The 16,273-nt window shown below is 44.2% G+C and overlaps 1 long non-coding RNA gene across 3 annotated transcripts in view; it reads right to left on the bottom strand.

Moving 5' to 3' along the window:
* Positions 1-16,273, bottom strand: part of LOC311027023 — a 92,583-nt gene that overhangs the window by 38,685 nt on the left and 37,625 nt on the right. For 2 of the 3 annotated variants that reach the window (XR_014598546.1, XR_014598547.1), the window contains exon 1: positions 12,934-13,016. The exons of the other annotated variant lie outside the window; for it this stretch is intronic. This is a non-coding gene — a long non-coding RNA (uncharacterized lncRNA). Of the gene's footprint in view, positions 1-12,933; positions 13,017-16,273 lie in introns of those variants that run through there. 3 annotated transcript variants of the gene reach the window in all.

Below are 16,273 nucleotides of genomic sequence, written 5' to 3' on the forward strand. Positions count from 1 at the left end.
GCAACTGTTGACAGACCGACCAACCCTCCAACACAAATACCAGCTAAACTCCATTCCATGCAGAAATGCAATGAGTTTGCATTCTTTTATACAAATAAAATTGAAGGCATCAGACGCGCCATCAATATCTCAAACAAAAAAGTTGGATCACCACCCTGTTCAGGCAAAAGTAACACAGCAATGATGGCAAGCTTTAACGCTGCCTTGATGCTTTACCGACCATCTTTTTTAAGAATGTTTTTGACTGCCTATCAATAGACATATTGCAAATAGTTAATAACTCCATTCAATCAGGCAATTTCCCAAAGGCCTTCAAAACTGCAGTCATTAAACCTCTTCTAAAAAAGCGGAGCCTAGATGCCTCTATTATCAACAACTACAGACCAATTTCAAATCTACCCTTCATAAGTAAAATAATTGAGAAAGTTGTCCTCCAACAACTAAATCACTTCCTGGCTTCAACTGGCTGCCACAACAACTTCCAGTCAGGATTTGGACCTTTTCATAGCACCGAGACGGCCCTTATTAAAGTTGTAAATAAGCCACTTTAAGGCGAGCCAGGTTGAGAATCCTGTGAGAACCAGGAAGTCACGCGAGACGTGACAACACCCGCGAACCGTCGTCTTCCTAACGCAACCAATGGCGGAGAGGTGTATTTCTTGTCTGTGAGAGTGTGTGAAGAGTTTGAGCCGTGAAAATCGTGTATCACAGAGGAAATACGTGACCGAGTGAAAGAGTTAGTGCGGACCGGTAACTGAGCCGTCTGACGTATATGTGTGACTGAAGACTTCGTGTTTATTTCTCGTCGGTCGAGGGTTTGTGTACTGTCTCCGGGGTGTCGGGAGCCGCCCTAGACGACCACAGGTCAGCGTAAGTGGCATATAGTGTACTGAAATCTTAGTTAAAGTTACATTTTCTGTGTTAAAGTGTTATTTACGAAGCTGTGTGTTGTTACCCATGTAGAGGGGAGACAGAGAGCCGTGTGTGCGTGTGAGCTGCATCCAGGTGCAGGGTGAGGCTCTTAAGCTACAAGCTAGAGTAAGTGAGCACATGATTTTGCTTTCTGAATGTACTATAAGTTCAGTAAAGGTCACGGTAAAAACATAATTTGCGAAGAGATATATAAAGATGTACATTAAAGTTAATTCATGGTGTTTATTCATTTAACTCATGAAGTTTACTGAGTTAAAACTTGATGTGTACTGTAAAATGTGTCTGATAAAATGAAGAGAGCGGCTTAAAAATGTATTCATGCTAATTAATGTATTTTATTTCCTGTTTACATAGGAATAGGCCACTGCTGTTGTTTGTTTTGGTTTGTTTATAATAATAATAATTTGTTTTATGTTTTTTTTATTTGATTACAAGCAAATCTCTCAAAATTAGAGAATTAATGCTGTGTTCGTTAGAGGGCAGTCGGGGTATTAAAGATCCTACTAAAAGTTATTTTTATGTCCGGTCTCCTCCTTCGTTGACCTGGCCACACTAATTGGTGTCAGAAGTGGGATACCCTGTTTAATGTTGAGATCTTAGTCAGATAACAGAAATTACATAGAACAAACAAACAACAGTAGTGGTGAAGACTGGACCAGCGTGTGGTGTTCCTGAAGTGGCCGTGCGCGGCTGGTGTCTACGAGAGGTGTCTACACCACCGACGTGGATCGCTGGAGGAGCTGATCGTCTGGTGTCCCCGTCTCTGAGACTGTACGACAGAGAGACATTGAACTGGCTACTGACTGTGTTATTTCCCTGCAATAAAGACACCTTAAGAGACTTTTCGAAATGTCAGAAGGAGACAAGGGAGCGGCTGCTCCTGGACCAGAATCCAGCGACGAGGAGATGGACAGCGCCACTGCCTCTGTGCAGGGGGATGAGGGTAACCCTTGGGTACAGGAGCTGCAGTCACAAGTCCTGGAACTGAGTAAGAAACATGATGAAGTTATGTCCAGTATTGCTAATTTGGGTGATGTTCAAACAAGATCCATTGTTTACATTCCAAGAGAAAAACATATTGTACCATTTAGTGGGGAACCAGGTAAAGATGTTTACACTGTCGACGAGTTCATAGAGGAGGTAGAGAGGGCGATGAGAGCGAGGGGTCTACGCAATCAGGATCAAGCAGATTTTGTCCTTTCACTGTTAAGGGGTCCGGCCTTAGAAGAAGTTAAGTTGTGCATGAGGGGACAGTTGTGGGAACCCAGTGATCTGTTTACATGCCTGAGAGGAGCCTTCAGGGACAAACGCAGTACCCCACAACTGTTGCATGCTTTCTATGCCCGAAGACAGTTAGAGGGAGAGGACCTAAGAGATTACTCCCATGCACTCTCACAGCTGCTTAACTCCGCTCTCCAACAGTCCTCTGATGCAGTAGCTGACGCACAACTAGCACTTAGAGACCAGTTCATTGAAGGTGTGCGCGACTCCGCCCTCCGACGCGAACTCCGAAGGCTCGTTAGAGAGAAACCTCGGTCTAGTTTGTTTGATGTCCGTGAGGAAGCTATCATGTGGGCTCTGGAAGACCGTCCTTGGAGCTCAAATGTAGCAAGAAGTAGAAATCTAGTTGGTGCTAGGTGTTAGACACAGGAAGTAATGTTAGCACTTTGACAGAAAGTTTCTTCAGAGACCACCTCCATGGAGAAGAAGATGACATGCACTGCACGGCAAAATGGCTTAAATTAACAGCTGCAAACAAGTTACCGCTGTCATACTTAGGCTATGTTGAGCTTGACATACAGGTGGCTGGGCTTACCATCCCAGAGTTTGGTTTCCTCATAATCAAAGAAGATGACACAAACGAACCAGACTCTTCTCTACCTGGCATCATTGGAATGAACATTGCTAAACGGTGCAGGCAGTTAATGCTCTCAGAGTTTGAGACGACTCTACAGGGTGAGCTGGACTCTGTTTGGAGAGAAGCCTTTAACCGGGTGCGAGAGGCAGAGCTCATTGAGAAGATGTCTGTGGCTCGTGTAGCTGGCAAACACAAAGTACATGTACCTGCTTCATCCGTTTCCACCGTCTATGTAAGAGGCCGTAAAAACCAGACAGAGGGTGGGGGCGTCATATTGTTTGAACCGGGGAACGTTCCACTTCCTGGTGGGTTGATAGTTGTTCCCACAGTCGTATCATCCAACAATCACATTTTTCCAGTTCAAGCAATCAACTTTTCACCAGAAGATGTCTGGCTCTCCCCGAAGGCTAGGTTTGGTATCCTTAGCCAGTGTCAGTGTGTTGAGGGTGACCCCTATGAGGTAAAGTTTCAGCGTATCTCTGCTAATCATGAGGAAGTGGTAGTTAACCGGAAAGATGATCAGGGATCCAGCAGCGACGCACAGACTGTACTTGACCGCTTGCACTTAGGAGGTACACCAGAGCAACAGAAAGAGCTAGTGGCAGTTTTGATGAAGTACGTGGATGTGTTTGCAGCTAATGATGAAGATCTGGGATCCGCTGATCGAGTGAAACATGAAATCCCACTGCTGGATGAAGCACCAGTCTCCCAACCGTATCGCCGTATACCACCTAATCAGTACAAAGAGGTTAAAGAGCACATTTCTGACCTGTTGAGGAAGGGAGTGATTCAGGAGAGTTCGAGCTCGTGTGCTTCACCAATCGTTCTCGTGCGCAAGCCTGATGGAAGTTTGAGGCTATGCGTAGATTACCGGAGGCTGAATTCGAAAACTAGGCGTGATGCATTTCCACTTCCGCGCATCGACGAGAGTCTGGATGCCCTGAGTGGTGCGGCTTTCTTCTCAACCATCGATCTCGCAAGCGGATACCACCAGGTTGTGATGAATGAGAAAGATAGAGACAAGACAGCGTTCACAACACCATTTAGGCTATACGAGTACCTACGAATGCCCTTCAGGCTATGTAACGCCCCTGCAACGTTTCAACGTTTGATGCAGGCCACGATGAGTGATTTAGCCTTCCAGATTGTGTTGATTTATTTAGATGACTTGCTTGTGTTTTCTCCGAACTTCCAGGACCACTTGGTGAGACTTGAGACCGTTCTGAAGAGGTTGAAGGAGACAGGTCTGAAAGTTAAAGTGGAGAAGTGCCATTTTCTCCAACCTGAGGTTAGGTTCCATGGCCACCAGGTCTCAGCCCAAGGTATAGACACAGATCCAGAAAAAGATAAGTGCAGTGAAGTCATGGCCCATACCTAGCACTGTAAAAGAGCTTAGGTCGTTTTTGGGGTTTTGCAGTTACTATAGGAGGTTCATAGAGGGGTTTTCACAGATTGCAGGGCCTCTTCATGATGTTGTAACTGCATGCGTCAAGGAAAGCAGCCAGGTCAGGGCTAATCAGCTGTTCAGGTCGTCGTGGACACCAGAGTGTCTAAGAGCTTTTGAGCATTTGAAAGAGAAGCTAACCAGTGCTCCCACACTAGGCTATGCAGATTTCACTCTTCCTTTTATACTAGAGACAGATGCCAGCAGCCTGGGTTTAGGGGCGGTTCTACATCAGGAACAAAGGGGAAGGAAGACAGTTATAGCCTATGCCAGTAGGAGGCTCAGAGGGGCAGAAAAGAATGATCAAAACTATAGTAGCATGAAGCTTGAACTCCTAGCCTTAAAGTGGGCAGTCACCGAGAAATTTAGGAGTTATCTTTTGGGGTCAAAGTTCACTATCATCACCGATAACAACCCCCTGTGCCACCTCTCCACAGCCAGTTTAGGAGCCGTTCAGCAGCGTTGGGTCGCTCAGTTGGCCGTGTTTGATTTTGATGTAAAGTATCGCCCCGGCAGGTGTAATACTGCTGCTGATGCCCTTTCTCGGCGACCAGCAAATGGTGAGCCAGAACCTGATAGTGAGGATGCAGAATATGATGGATGCGTAGCCATATGTAACACTCTCAGGACAGGTACAGCCCTAGACGTAGATCTAGTGATCGCAGGTGTTGAGCTCAGACAGTTAAGTGCATCTGAAGTCAGTGAGACAGGGACTAACAGGGCGGCCCAGGAGAACACTCCCACACTCCCTGGATATTCCAAAGCAGAGCTCCAGAGCTTCCAAGAGTCCGACCCAGCTCTTAGAGTTTTGAGAGGGTTCTGGGATAAACAAAGGAAACCAACTTACCAGGAAAAGAAAACTCTGACAAAGCCAGTCTGCTCCTTGCTGAAACAGTGGTCGCGACTACAAGAGAAAGATGGACTTATGTACAGAGTGATTGAAGATGCTCATACTGTTACCGGACTGTCTCAAGGAACAGGTTCTCAAAAGTGTTCACGAGCAAATGGGACATCAAGGAATCGAAAGGACGTTGGGCCTGTTGAGACAAAGATGTTTTTGGGTGGGTATGTATGGGGATGTTGAGCAGTGGGTGAAGAAATGTCAGAGGTGTGTGTTAACCAAAATGCCACAGCCAAAGATTCAGGCCCCACAGACTCCATTCTTGGCCACTCGCCCACTTGAGGTGGTTGCTATGGATTACACAACACTGGAACGTGCCACAGATGGTCGTGAAAATGTACTTGTAATGACAGATGTGTTTACTAAGTTCAGTCAGGCCTTTGCCACACGTGATCAGAAGGCAGAAACCACTGCTAAAGTCATCCTGAAAGAGTGGTTTCTAAAGTATGGAGTACCAGAACGCCTGCACTCTGATCAGGGCAGGAATTTTGAAAGTTCAGTGATCGCAGAGTTATGCAGATTGTATGGAGTGAAGAAAACCCGCACAACACCACATCACCCTCAAGGGAACCCCCAGTGTGAAAGGTTCAATCGCACTCTGCATGATCTTTTGCGTACACTTCCCCCTGAGAAGAAGCGGCGTTGGCCTGAACACCTGTCAGAGCTTGTGTATGCGTACAATGTCACACCACACTCGACCACGGGGTATTCACCCTATTATTTGCTGTTTGGAGTTCACCCTCATCTTCCTATTGATGCACTGCTGGGCCATGAACAGGAGAACGGTGATAAACCAGACTGGTTGGCTGTACACCAGGAGCGTCTTCAAGATGCGCATGCCAGAGCGAGAGAATGTGCTGAACGAAAGGCTGAAGAGAGACTAGCTCAGCAGCAAGAGCGCGTGTACTGTCCAGATGTTGAGGTGGGACAGCTGGTTTATCTCCGCCATCGTCCACCAGGAAGGAACAAAATCCAAGACGCTTGGTCAGCCACGGCGTACAAAGTTGTTGAGATCCAAGGGACCACGTACACAGTGGAGCCCCTAGAGGGTGCATCAATCTAACCTGCAGCCATGTGTGGGTCAGCGTAGTGACCGAGGCGACGTCACCATTCAGCCACTCCTGTGAATGAACCTGCCCCAAGGCAAGAGCTAGAGATGGAGTTCATGGAGCCTGAGTTGATTTTGGAAGAGAGAGTGACATATCCAGCAGCTGAGCAGGTTACAACTCAGGAGTTTGAGAATGTGGATCCAGTGATTGTTGAGACAGAATACCAGGAAGAGACTGAGAGACTGGAAGAGAGTGAGGATGGACTTGGGAAGGAGAGGAGTGACAGACCTGAGGAGAGCTTGGAGACGGAACCATTGCCCACTTCTCATCCACTGTCAGGACCTCCCTCTACACCTGCAGAGAGGCCAGAGGAGAGGCCAGTGCCTGCTCCCCGGAGGAAAAAGGAGGGAACTGTAAGTGGTGACACACCCATTTCCCCTCCACGAAGGAGCCAGAGAACAACAGCTGGAAAGAACAGAAACCCTTTTAACTTACCCAGGTCTGCATGCAACGCAGTGTCCTTTAGTCCAGATTTACTGTCTCAGGTGTTAGCTGGCATGGTCTTTTATTCATCACAACTTAAAGGGGCTATGGGTACAGAAGTCACAGAGGACGTTGACTTGTAGCAGGGGAGAATGTAGCCAAGTGAACAGGGGTTACTGTGTTTTTTTGTGTTAGCTTAGCCCTAATAGAATGTGTACTGTCACTTTAAGGCCAGCCAGGTTGAGAATCCTGTGAGAACCAGGAAGTCACGCGAGACGTGACAACACCCGCGAACCGTCGTCTTCCTAACGCAACCAATGGCGGAGAGGTGTATTTCTTGTCTGTGAGAGTGTGTGAAGAGTTTGAGCCGTGAAAATCGTGTATCACAGAGGAAATACGTGACCGAGTGAAAGAGTTAGTGCGGACCGGTAACTGAGCCGTCTGACGAATATGTGTGACTGAAGACTTTGTGTTTATTTCTCGTCGGTCGAGGGTTTGTGTACTGTCTCCGGGGTGTCGGGAGCCGCCCTAGACGACCACGGGTCAGCGTAAGTGGCATATAGTGTACTGAAATCTTAGTTAAAGTTACATTTTCTGTGTTAAAGTGTTATTTACGAAGCTGTGTGTTGTTACCCATGTAGAGGGGAGACAGAGAGCCGTGTGTGCATGTGAGCTGCATCCAGGTGCAGGGTGAGGCTCTTAAGCTACAAGCTAGAGTAAGTGAGCACATGATTTTGCTTTCTGAATGTACTATAAGTTCAGTAAAGGTCACGGTAAAAACATATTTTGCGAAGAGATATATAAAGATGTACATTAAAGTTAAAACTTGATGTGTACTGTAAAATGTGTCTGATAAAATGAAGAGAGCGGCTTAAAAATGTATTCATGCTAATTAATGTATTTTATTTCCTGTTTACATAGGAATAGGCCACTGCTGTTGTTTGTTCTGGTTTGGTTTTGGTTTGTTTTGGTTAGTTTTGCCTGTTTTGTACTGAGACAATCAGAAGAAATTAAGGAAAGACAGGAAATAATTTGTTTTATGTTTTTTTTATTTGATTACAAGCAAATCTCTCAAAATTAGAGAATTAATGCTGTGTTCGTTAGAGGGCAGTCGGGGTATTAAAGATCCTACTAAAAGTTATTTTTGTGTCCGGTCTCCTCCTTCGTTGACCTGGCCACATCTACAAGATAGGAACTATTTTGTTTCCATTGGCGACTTTGTATCAGAACCTACCAATGTAACGTGTGGAGTCCCCCAAGGTTCAATCTTGGGGCCGACTTTATTTAACATCTACATGCTCCCACTAGGACAAATCATGCAAAATAATAACATTGACCACCATTGCTATGCCGATGACACCCAAATCTATGTAGCACTATCACCAAACGACTATCGCCCCATAGTTCTTCTGTGCCAGTGCATTGCGCAAGTCAAAGACTGGATGTGCCAAAACTTCCTACAACTAAATGAGGACAAAACTGAGATAATTGTTTTTGGTGCTAAAAAAGAAAGGTTTAAAGTAATTCAACACCTTCACTCTCTGTCCCTGAAAACCTCAAACAAAGCCAGAAACCTTGGGGTTATTATGGATTCTGATTTACATTCTGACAGTCACATCAAATCTGTAACAAAATCAGCCTACTATCACCTCAAAAATGTAGCAAGACTTAGAGGGCTCATGTCAGCTCAAGACTTAGAAAAACTTGTACATGCCTTTTTTTACTAGTAGGCTACTACTGTAATGTTCTCCTTGCAGGTCAGGCAGCTACAGCTTGTTCAGAACGCTGATGCTAGAGTTCTTACAAAGACCAAAAAATGTGAGCACATTACACCAATTCTTAAATCCTTACATTGGTATGTCAGAGGATTGATTTCAAAATCCTCCTGCTCACATATAAATCACTACATGGTCTAGGACCGAAGTATATCACCGATATGCTCCCACTACATAAGCCTTCTAGAGCACTAAGATCTTCTGAGACCAATCTGTTAGTGATTCCCAGAGTAAACAACAATCACGGGAGAGCATCATTTAGTCACTATGCAACAAATGGCTGGAATAAACTTCCTGAAGATGGAAGACTTGCCCCAACTCTGACCACTTTTAAAACTAGACTGAAAACTTTTATGTTCACCATAGCTTTCTGCTAAATCTTTTAATGTCTGCACTGTTTTTAATTATTGCCATTGTTTTTATTCTCCTTTTCTTTCTGTAATGCATTTTTAATTTTAACTTTATTTTCTTTTAATTCTTCTATTTTTTTTTCACTTTGTTGTATGATGTGAAGCACTTTGAGTCTGCCTTGTGTATGAAATGTGCTATACAAATAAAGTTGCCTTGCCTTGCCTACATTTTTAACAAGAAAATAGACAGAATTAGATTTTTTAGAATGCTTATTTATTCACGACACCATTCCAGGGCTTGAAGCAGGAAAAAATCCTGTGCCTGAAATTTTTTTATGCATTGGGGAGAAGAAAATTCTGAACATTTGCAATCTAAATGAATTAATCTGGTGCACTTTGAGAGTAAACCCACATTATAGTTTGAAACAACATTCAAAACACACACAGCCAGTATCACTAAGCATAAAGTCCGCTAGCTTAATGCTAACGTATAATACCTCAGAAATTAGCATCACCAAGGGCGTAACTTTGAGTTGAACATTGGGGTGGTTGAGATTTCCACCTGTGAAGCAGGTGTGTGTATACATATATATATATATTCTTTGGCCACCAGCCACTGCGGCAGGTTTGGGTTTACCAGCCCAGATATATAGTTTGTGCCTAAAATAAAGTTGACCGACTCAGAAAATGCATAAAAATGGGTCTTGAACGTGTACAAAATACACATTAAAGTGTGTGCAAGTGTTCTTGTTAGGACTCATGGTCCTTAATTGTCTCTAACTTTAAGTATTTTGTCCCGATTACAAATGGGTTTGTAGTGTTTCCCACAGGATCTTTGGAGACTATGGTGGGGGGATTGCGATCCTCTAGGGGGGTCCGGGGGCATGCCCCCCCGGGAGAAAATTTTGAATAATTTCATTTTAATGCATCAATTTGGTGAATTCTGAGAAACAAAATATGACATAACAATTACTGACCAATTTCTTACAAACTGCTGGTACTGATACAAATGTTGACATACTAAATGGGGTTGAGGAGTTTAAGCATTCAAGAAAAGATGAGAACAAAAATGACTAAAACACAATTCGTTTATTATTATTATTATTAATAATGATAATAATAATAATAATAATAATAATAATAATAATAATAATAATAAAAGTGGGTGACTCCTCAGCCTTCCTTGGTGTTTTGGTTTTGACTGAAGCCTCGTTCACATACGTCGTCACTCGCCCATCTCTGAGAGACAACTGTCAATGAATGTGAATGTGTTCTAGCGGGATGTGGTCAGGACAGGCGATGCGATGTGGTCGATCGGAGATAAAATAATTTTAACTTTCTGCGATGCGAGTGAAGCGAGTACCAATCACAATGTAGAATAGAGATGATCGACAGTTGCCGTCAACAGAGAGTTCCACAGAGAGTTGTCGCTTGAAGTCGCCGCCGGCGGCAGTGAGTTTTTTTTTGCCAGCGAGTAGAATTCAGCGAGAAAGCGAGTGACGGGCGAGTAGCGACGTATGTGAACGGGGCTATACGCGCACGCACTGTCGAACTCGCCGGCTGGGGGGGGGGCAACCGTGAGTGGTGGCACTGGAGCCCTAGCAGTAGCTACCTCCTGTTGGGAAGATACTTTTATTCTTTTGCTTTTTTTCGCGTGCTTTCTTCATACCACCGCTGATGCGGGGAGAGACCGGGAGAGACCGGGAGAGACAGTAGAGAAGCGCAGGTCCGGCAAGGTGGGCGAAACCAAATCTCAGAGCGGGAGGGGGCACAGACAAACGTCACTATTTTTTACTGGTAAATTGAGAAAATCTACCACACTGTTGTGATTATAATGCTGAACATTCAATATCAATAATTGTTATATCATATTGGGTGGGTTGTGGTGGCTGGTTTGGATTATTGGGTGGGTTGCAACAGCGACAGCGATAGCAGTAAAGCTGCTAAAAGCTGTTTTAATTCTGGCTTTAGCGCTGTTAACACGTCACAGTTTTAATATTTTTCATGCGAGAAAGTCACAGTTTAATCCAGTGCAGAGTCTGTGGGAGCCGCGACCGGTGACCAGGGCAACGGCTGTCACAGCGGCGGCAGCGCCGGTCTACTGATCTGATCGCCCAGGGCCAACCTCTGTCGTCATCCCGGGGGAGAAAAACGAGCCAAGTAACTTATCCGCACGCTTTTAGAGGTTTGCCGCTGGCTGGTTAAATTCTTTTTATTAGATTAATGTTGGTCTCATTGATGAAATCTAACAACTGTGGCAGTCGCATTAGTTTGTCTGAATGAAAAGTGTGCAGGGCTGCCTTTGGGCTGATGTTATCAATCGCTCTGGCTACGTTGTCCCGGTCCGAGGTGCCTGGAAACTTAAGGCCCGCCCTACTCTGCTCTGATTGGCTAGAACTCCTTGGTTACCTTGAGTACCATTGGTAGTTGGAACTATCACTTTAAACGACTGGTTACAGTTAAAAAAATAAAAAAAAACACTTCACCAAAATATTGCTACGCCGGATTTCCGGCACCGTGCCGGAGGTCTTCAAGCCCTGCCATTCTCACCAACCACTTCAAAATTCCTCAATTTACCAAGTAAGCACATATTTATTATCAACAAATGGTTGCCGCAGTTGACATTTCTTATGTTGAACAGCAAGAAGCAGGAATTTTCAGTGAAGTGGCTTCTTCAGTCGAGTCAGAACGAGTCTGGTCTCAGTGGTAACGATGTGAACGTTTGTCCAGCTGCTCTTCCTGAACTCCAGACACGGACCCTCCCTTGTTGTTATTGCCCTCAAAGTTACCCCTGGTGGATGAAGAGAAGATTCAGCAGCAGAACATAATGTTATAAGAAGAGAAGAAGTTGAAGTAGTAGTGTTTGTACTAGTACTATGAGTTGTTCCACAATTACATGAATGTTGCATTGAGTTTAATACTTATTGTCATGATAGTAGTTTGTTCGTTGAAAACACAATAACAATGGTAGAAACAGAAGTACTTATCAATGGTTTCCGTTGTTAACTAAATAGAGAAGAGAACAACAAGATTACGTTAACTCTTCGGGCCCTAGTTTCGTGGCGCAGGGTGGCGGAGCTGGCCTAATGCAAGTTTCGACCTGCGCAGCCTTGCGCACGGTCAGTTTGGCAGTTTGGTGGATCACCTGCGCCAAGATGGGTGTGGCGGCGCAGCGGGGGGAGGCGTCACAGATTCAGCTTGGCGTAGCGGAAGTTTCGTGGCAAAAAGCCTCGCCGAGACTTCGCCGAAAGCCCGCCAGCTCCAACCTGGTCTACTTTCGGCGCAAGGCGTAAATAAAGTCCATTCATTCAAGGCGAATCACAGCTGGCGGAGTGGAAGTTTGGCTGACGGCGCGCAGTGCGCACACGTCACCGAGACCTCACAGCAAGGTTTCCACAGTTCCAGGCACATTTAAATGCAATAAATAATCACAACAAACACTATTTAATGCAACTCATTGAATCAACACATGAATTTATATCTATATAGATTGTCCCGTCACATCTGACGTCAGATCAAAGGCGGATGGCACGCGTAACTGAAACTCAGCCTCTTGGACCAAAACATCTCCCTCTCTCTCTCCTGTTTTTTATAATATGTGCATTGTTATTATTATGATACGCACGCACAGCGCGTGATGCGCGTGGTGGGAGCGGCGGCGCTGCTTCTGTCATCGGGTTGTCAAGTGACGGATCTTGCACTGAACCTCCCCTAACGCATTAAAGGAGAGGAGAGGAGCTCATTTGATTGGTGAAGATCTGAATCGGCTGTATTAATCCCAGTCCACGCCTCGTCTCCTCCTCGTCTCCCACTCACGCCTTCTTCTCCTCCCTCTTTCCCACTTGCGCGGGTGGGAGTGACGGGAGGTGTGGCTGCGCGAGCCTGCACGGTGCACGAAACCGAAACCCCGTCGGCGTGGCGCAGGTGAGCTGCGCGCTGACTACGCCTAGTCTACGTAACTAGGGCCCCTTATGTTTAATCACAGAAAAACAGTAACAGTGTCCCAGTAACATGTGTGTTTGTAGAGTAATCAGTATGAACACATGGTATAGTGGAGGGTTATAGACATTCATTGTACACACTTGTGTGTCGTAACTATGTATAAAATATGTTCTATGAATATAGATTCTGCGACTGTACCTGCATTGATAGTGATTCCCTCTCCAGGTTCAGCCATGAGGACGACCATGGACAACACAAGAAAGAGCGCGATGCACTTCATCCTGAAAAACAAGAAGCAAACATACGACAGGGGCCACAGTTAGTGACTTTTAAAAAGAAAGCTGTTCATTTTTTCTCCTTTTATCATGCAGGTTTCAAGCCAGAATAAAAAAAAACTGCCTTCTGACTTTTTTTGATACGTTCTTAACAGTTTTTTATAGGGCCGGGAAGGCTTTGTAATAAATTAATCAAAATTAATCGCATTTTAATCGCATATAAATATTTGACCTGAGAACAGTGAGAAGGATTTTTAGTATACCATTGAATAATGACTGAATACATAAGCTTGAGCAACAAAATATTGTTTATTTTTGTTCAACCAACAGACCAGTGCAATTTTTGCCATTAAGTGTAGCCAGTGGCGTTCCTAGGTTTCATGACGCCCTGGGCGAACCTCACCTCCAGCGCCCCCCCCCCCCCCCCCCCCCCCCACACACACACACAAACACCCACAAATGAACCCCCCCTGCCCCCCTGTTCAGACCAGACACGTATTTCTTCACGCTGGTCGACAAGCGCTTCTGCTCAGCTGTTGTTAATTCAGAGCTATTTTTTTACCATAACCTCATAAAATAAATACACCATGTTTCTGTAACCAAGAACTTTGTACACTTCTTTTATTTATCCGTTCAGAGAGAGAGACACACACACACACACACACACACACAGACAGAGAGAGTGTAGTAGACAGTAGTAGTGTAGATATACAGTTGAAATACACATATTTGTTTATCTACTCTTCACATTTATTAAATGTATTTCTCTTCCTGTTTCCCAGTGCGAGTTGAGATACACAAATATCACAAAAATTGCTTTTATTTTGAAAATTGACCGGACTGTCTCGTGTTTCTTTGTGTGATTTCCTGCCAGAATTGACACGATGGCTCGCGGCATGCGCAAAAAATAGAGCAGACGCCAAAACGATCGCTTCACGGCGCGGGACGGCCGAGCCTATTCGCGGCGCTCCGCGTCTCGGTGTGAACCAGGCGTAATCTGTCCGCCTGAAACTCATCCAGTGAGAAACGTTCCGCGGTGCAAAAATAACTGCGATTAAAATGCGTCAATTTTTTTAAAGCATAAATGTTTGTGTAATTAATTAATCTTAATTAACGCGTGAAAGTCCCTAGTTTTTTAGTTAATTTTCTTCTCCAGCTTCCGTAGTTTTCTCTTCGTTCTGAATCAGAATTTTAAAAGAAAGAAAAATTGTAAGACTTGAAGCCAAAATACAGCATGAGGTGAAATGGACAGGTGCTAAAAACTATGATTAGTTATTGTAGTTTGAGTTAGTTATTGTAGATCAACTAGCTAATTCAACCGGTTCAGGAATATAGTTAGCAGTTGCAGCAGAAGCTGAGACACATGGCTCATGGAGGCAGTTCAGGTACGTTCAAGACATTTGCTCCCATATTTACGGTGGCCCTGAAGGGCAAACGGCAACAACATTAACAACAACAAAAACACGACATTAACATAAACACAACAAAGCCTTGTGTTGTTCTTTTTGTCCTTGTGTTTTTGTTAATATCGTGGTATACAGTGGTGTGAAAAAGTATTTGCCCCCTTCCTGCTTTCTTCTTTTTTTGCATGTTTGTCACACTTAAATGTTTCAGATCATCAAACACATTTTAATATAAGGCAAGGACAACACAATTAAACACAAAATGCAGTTTTTAAATTAAGTTTTCTTTTATTAAGGGGGAAAAAAATCCAAATGTACATTGCCCTATGTGAAAAAGTATTTGCCCCCTAAACCTAATAACTGGTTTGGCCACCCTTAGCAGCAGCAACAGCAACAGCCATCAAGCATTTGCGATAACTTGCAATGAGTCTTTGACAGCGCTGTGGAGGAATTTTGGCCCACTCCTCTTTGCACAGTCGTTGTAATTCAACCTTATTGGAGGGTTTTCGAGCATGAACCGCCTTTTTGAGGTCATGCCACAGCATCTTAATAGGATTCAGGTCAGGACTTTGACTAGGCCACTCCAAAATCTTAATTTTGTTCTTCTTTAGCCATTCAGAGGTGGACTTGCTGGTGTGTTTTGGATCAGTATCCTGCTGCAGAACCCAAGTTCGCTTCAGCTTGAGGTTGCGAACAGATGGACAGACATTCTCCTTCAGGATTTGTTGGTAGACAGCAGAATTCATGGCTCCATTTAACACAGCAAGTCTTCCAGGCCCTGAAGCAGCAAAACAGCCCCAGACCATCACACTACCACCACCATATTTTACTGTTGGTATGATGTTCTTTTTCTGAAAAGCTGCGTTACTTTTACGCCAGATGTATTGGGACACACACCTTCCATAAAGTTCAACTTTTGTCTCGTCAGTCCACAAAGTATTCTCTCAAAAGTGTTGGGGATCATCAAGATGTTTCCTGGCAAACATTAGACGAGCTTTAATATTTTTTTGGCCCAGCAGTGGTTTTCGTCTTGGAACTCAGCCATGTAGGCCATTTTTGCCCAGTGTCTTTCTTATGGTAGAGTCATGAACATTGACCTTAATTGATGCAAGTGAGGCCTGCAGTTCTTTTGATGTTGTTCTGGGGTCTTTTGTGACCTCTTGGATGAGTCGTCGCTGCACTCTTGGCATCATTTTGGTTGGCCGGCCACTCCTGGAAAGGCTCATCACGGTGTTATGTATTCGTATTTGTGGATTATGGCTCTCACTGTGGTTCTCTTGAGTCTCAAAGCTTTAGAAATGGCTTTATAACCTTTTCCAGACTGATAGATCTCAATTGTTTTTTTTCTCATTTGTTCCTGAATTTCTTTGGTTTTCACCATGATGTCTTGCTTTTGAGGAGCTTCACTTTGTCAGGCAGGTCCAATTTAAGTGAATTCTTGATTGGGAAGTGGTGTGGCAGTAATCAGGCCTGGGGGTGTCTAGAGAAATTGAACCTTGAAGTGATAAATCTTAGTTAAGTTATGTTTTAACTGGAGGGGCAAATACTTTTTCACACTTTTTTTTCTCCCTTTATAATACAAACCTTCATTTAAAAACTGCATTTTGTGTTTACTTGAGTTATCCTTGACTTATATTAAAATGTGTTTGATGATCTGAAACATTTAAGTGTGACAAACATGCAAAAAAAGAAGAAAGCAGGAAGGGGGCAAATACTTTTTCACACCACTGTATATATATATCCTGGTACTGTGATTGGATGCCACCTGTGCAACAAGTCCAGTCGTAAAATGTCCTCACTCCTAAATATTCCAGTCAACTGTCAGTGGGATTATAACAAAGTGGAAGAGATTGGGAACAA

Source organism: Eutrigla gurnardus (genome assembly GCF_963514095.1).
Source record: "Eutrigla gurnardus genome assembly, chromosome: 16".
Classification (NCBI taxonomy): Eukaryota; Metazoa; Chordata; class Actinopteri; order Perciformes; family Triglidae; genus Eutrigla; species Eutrigla gurnardus.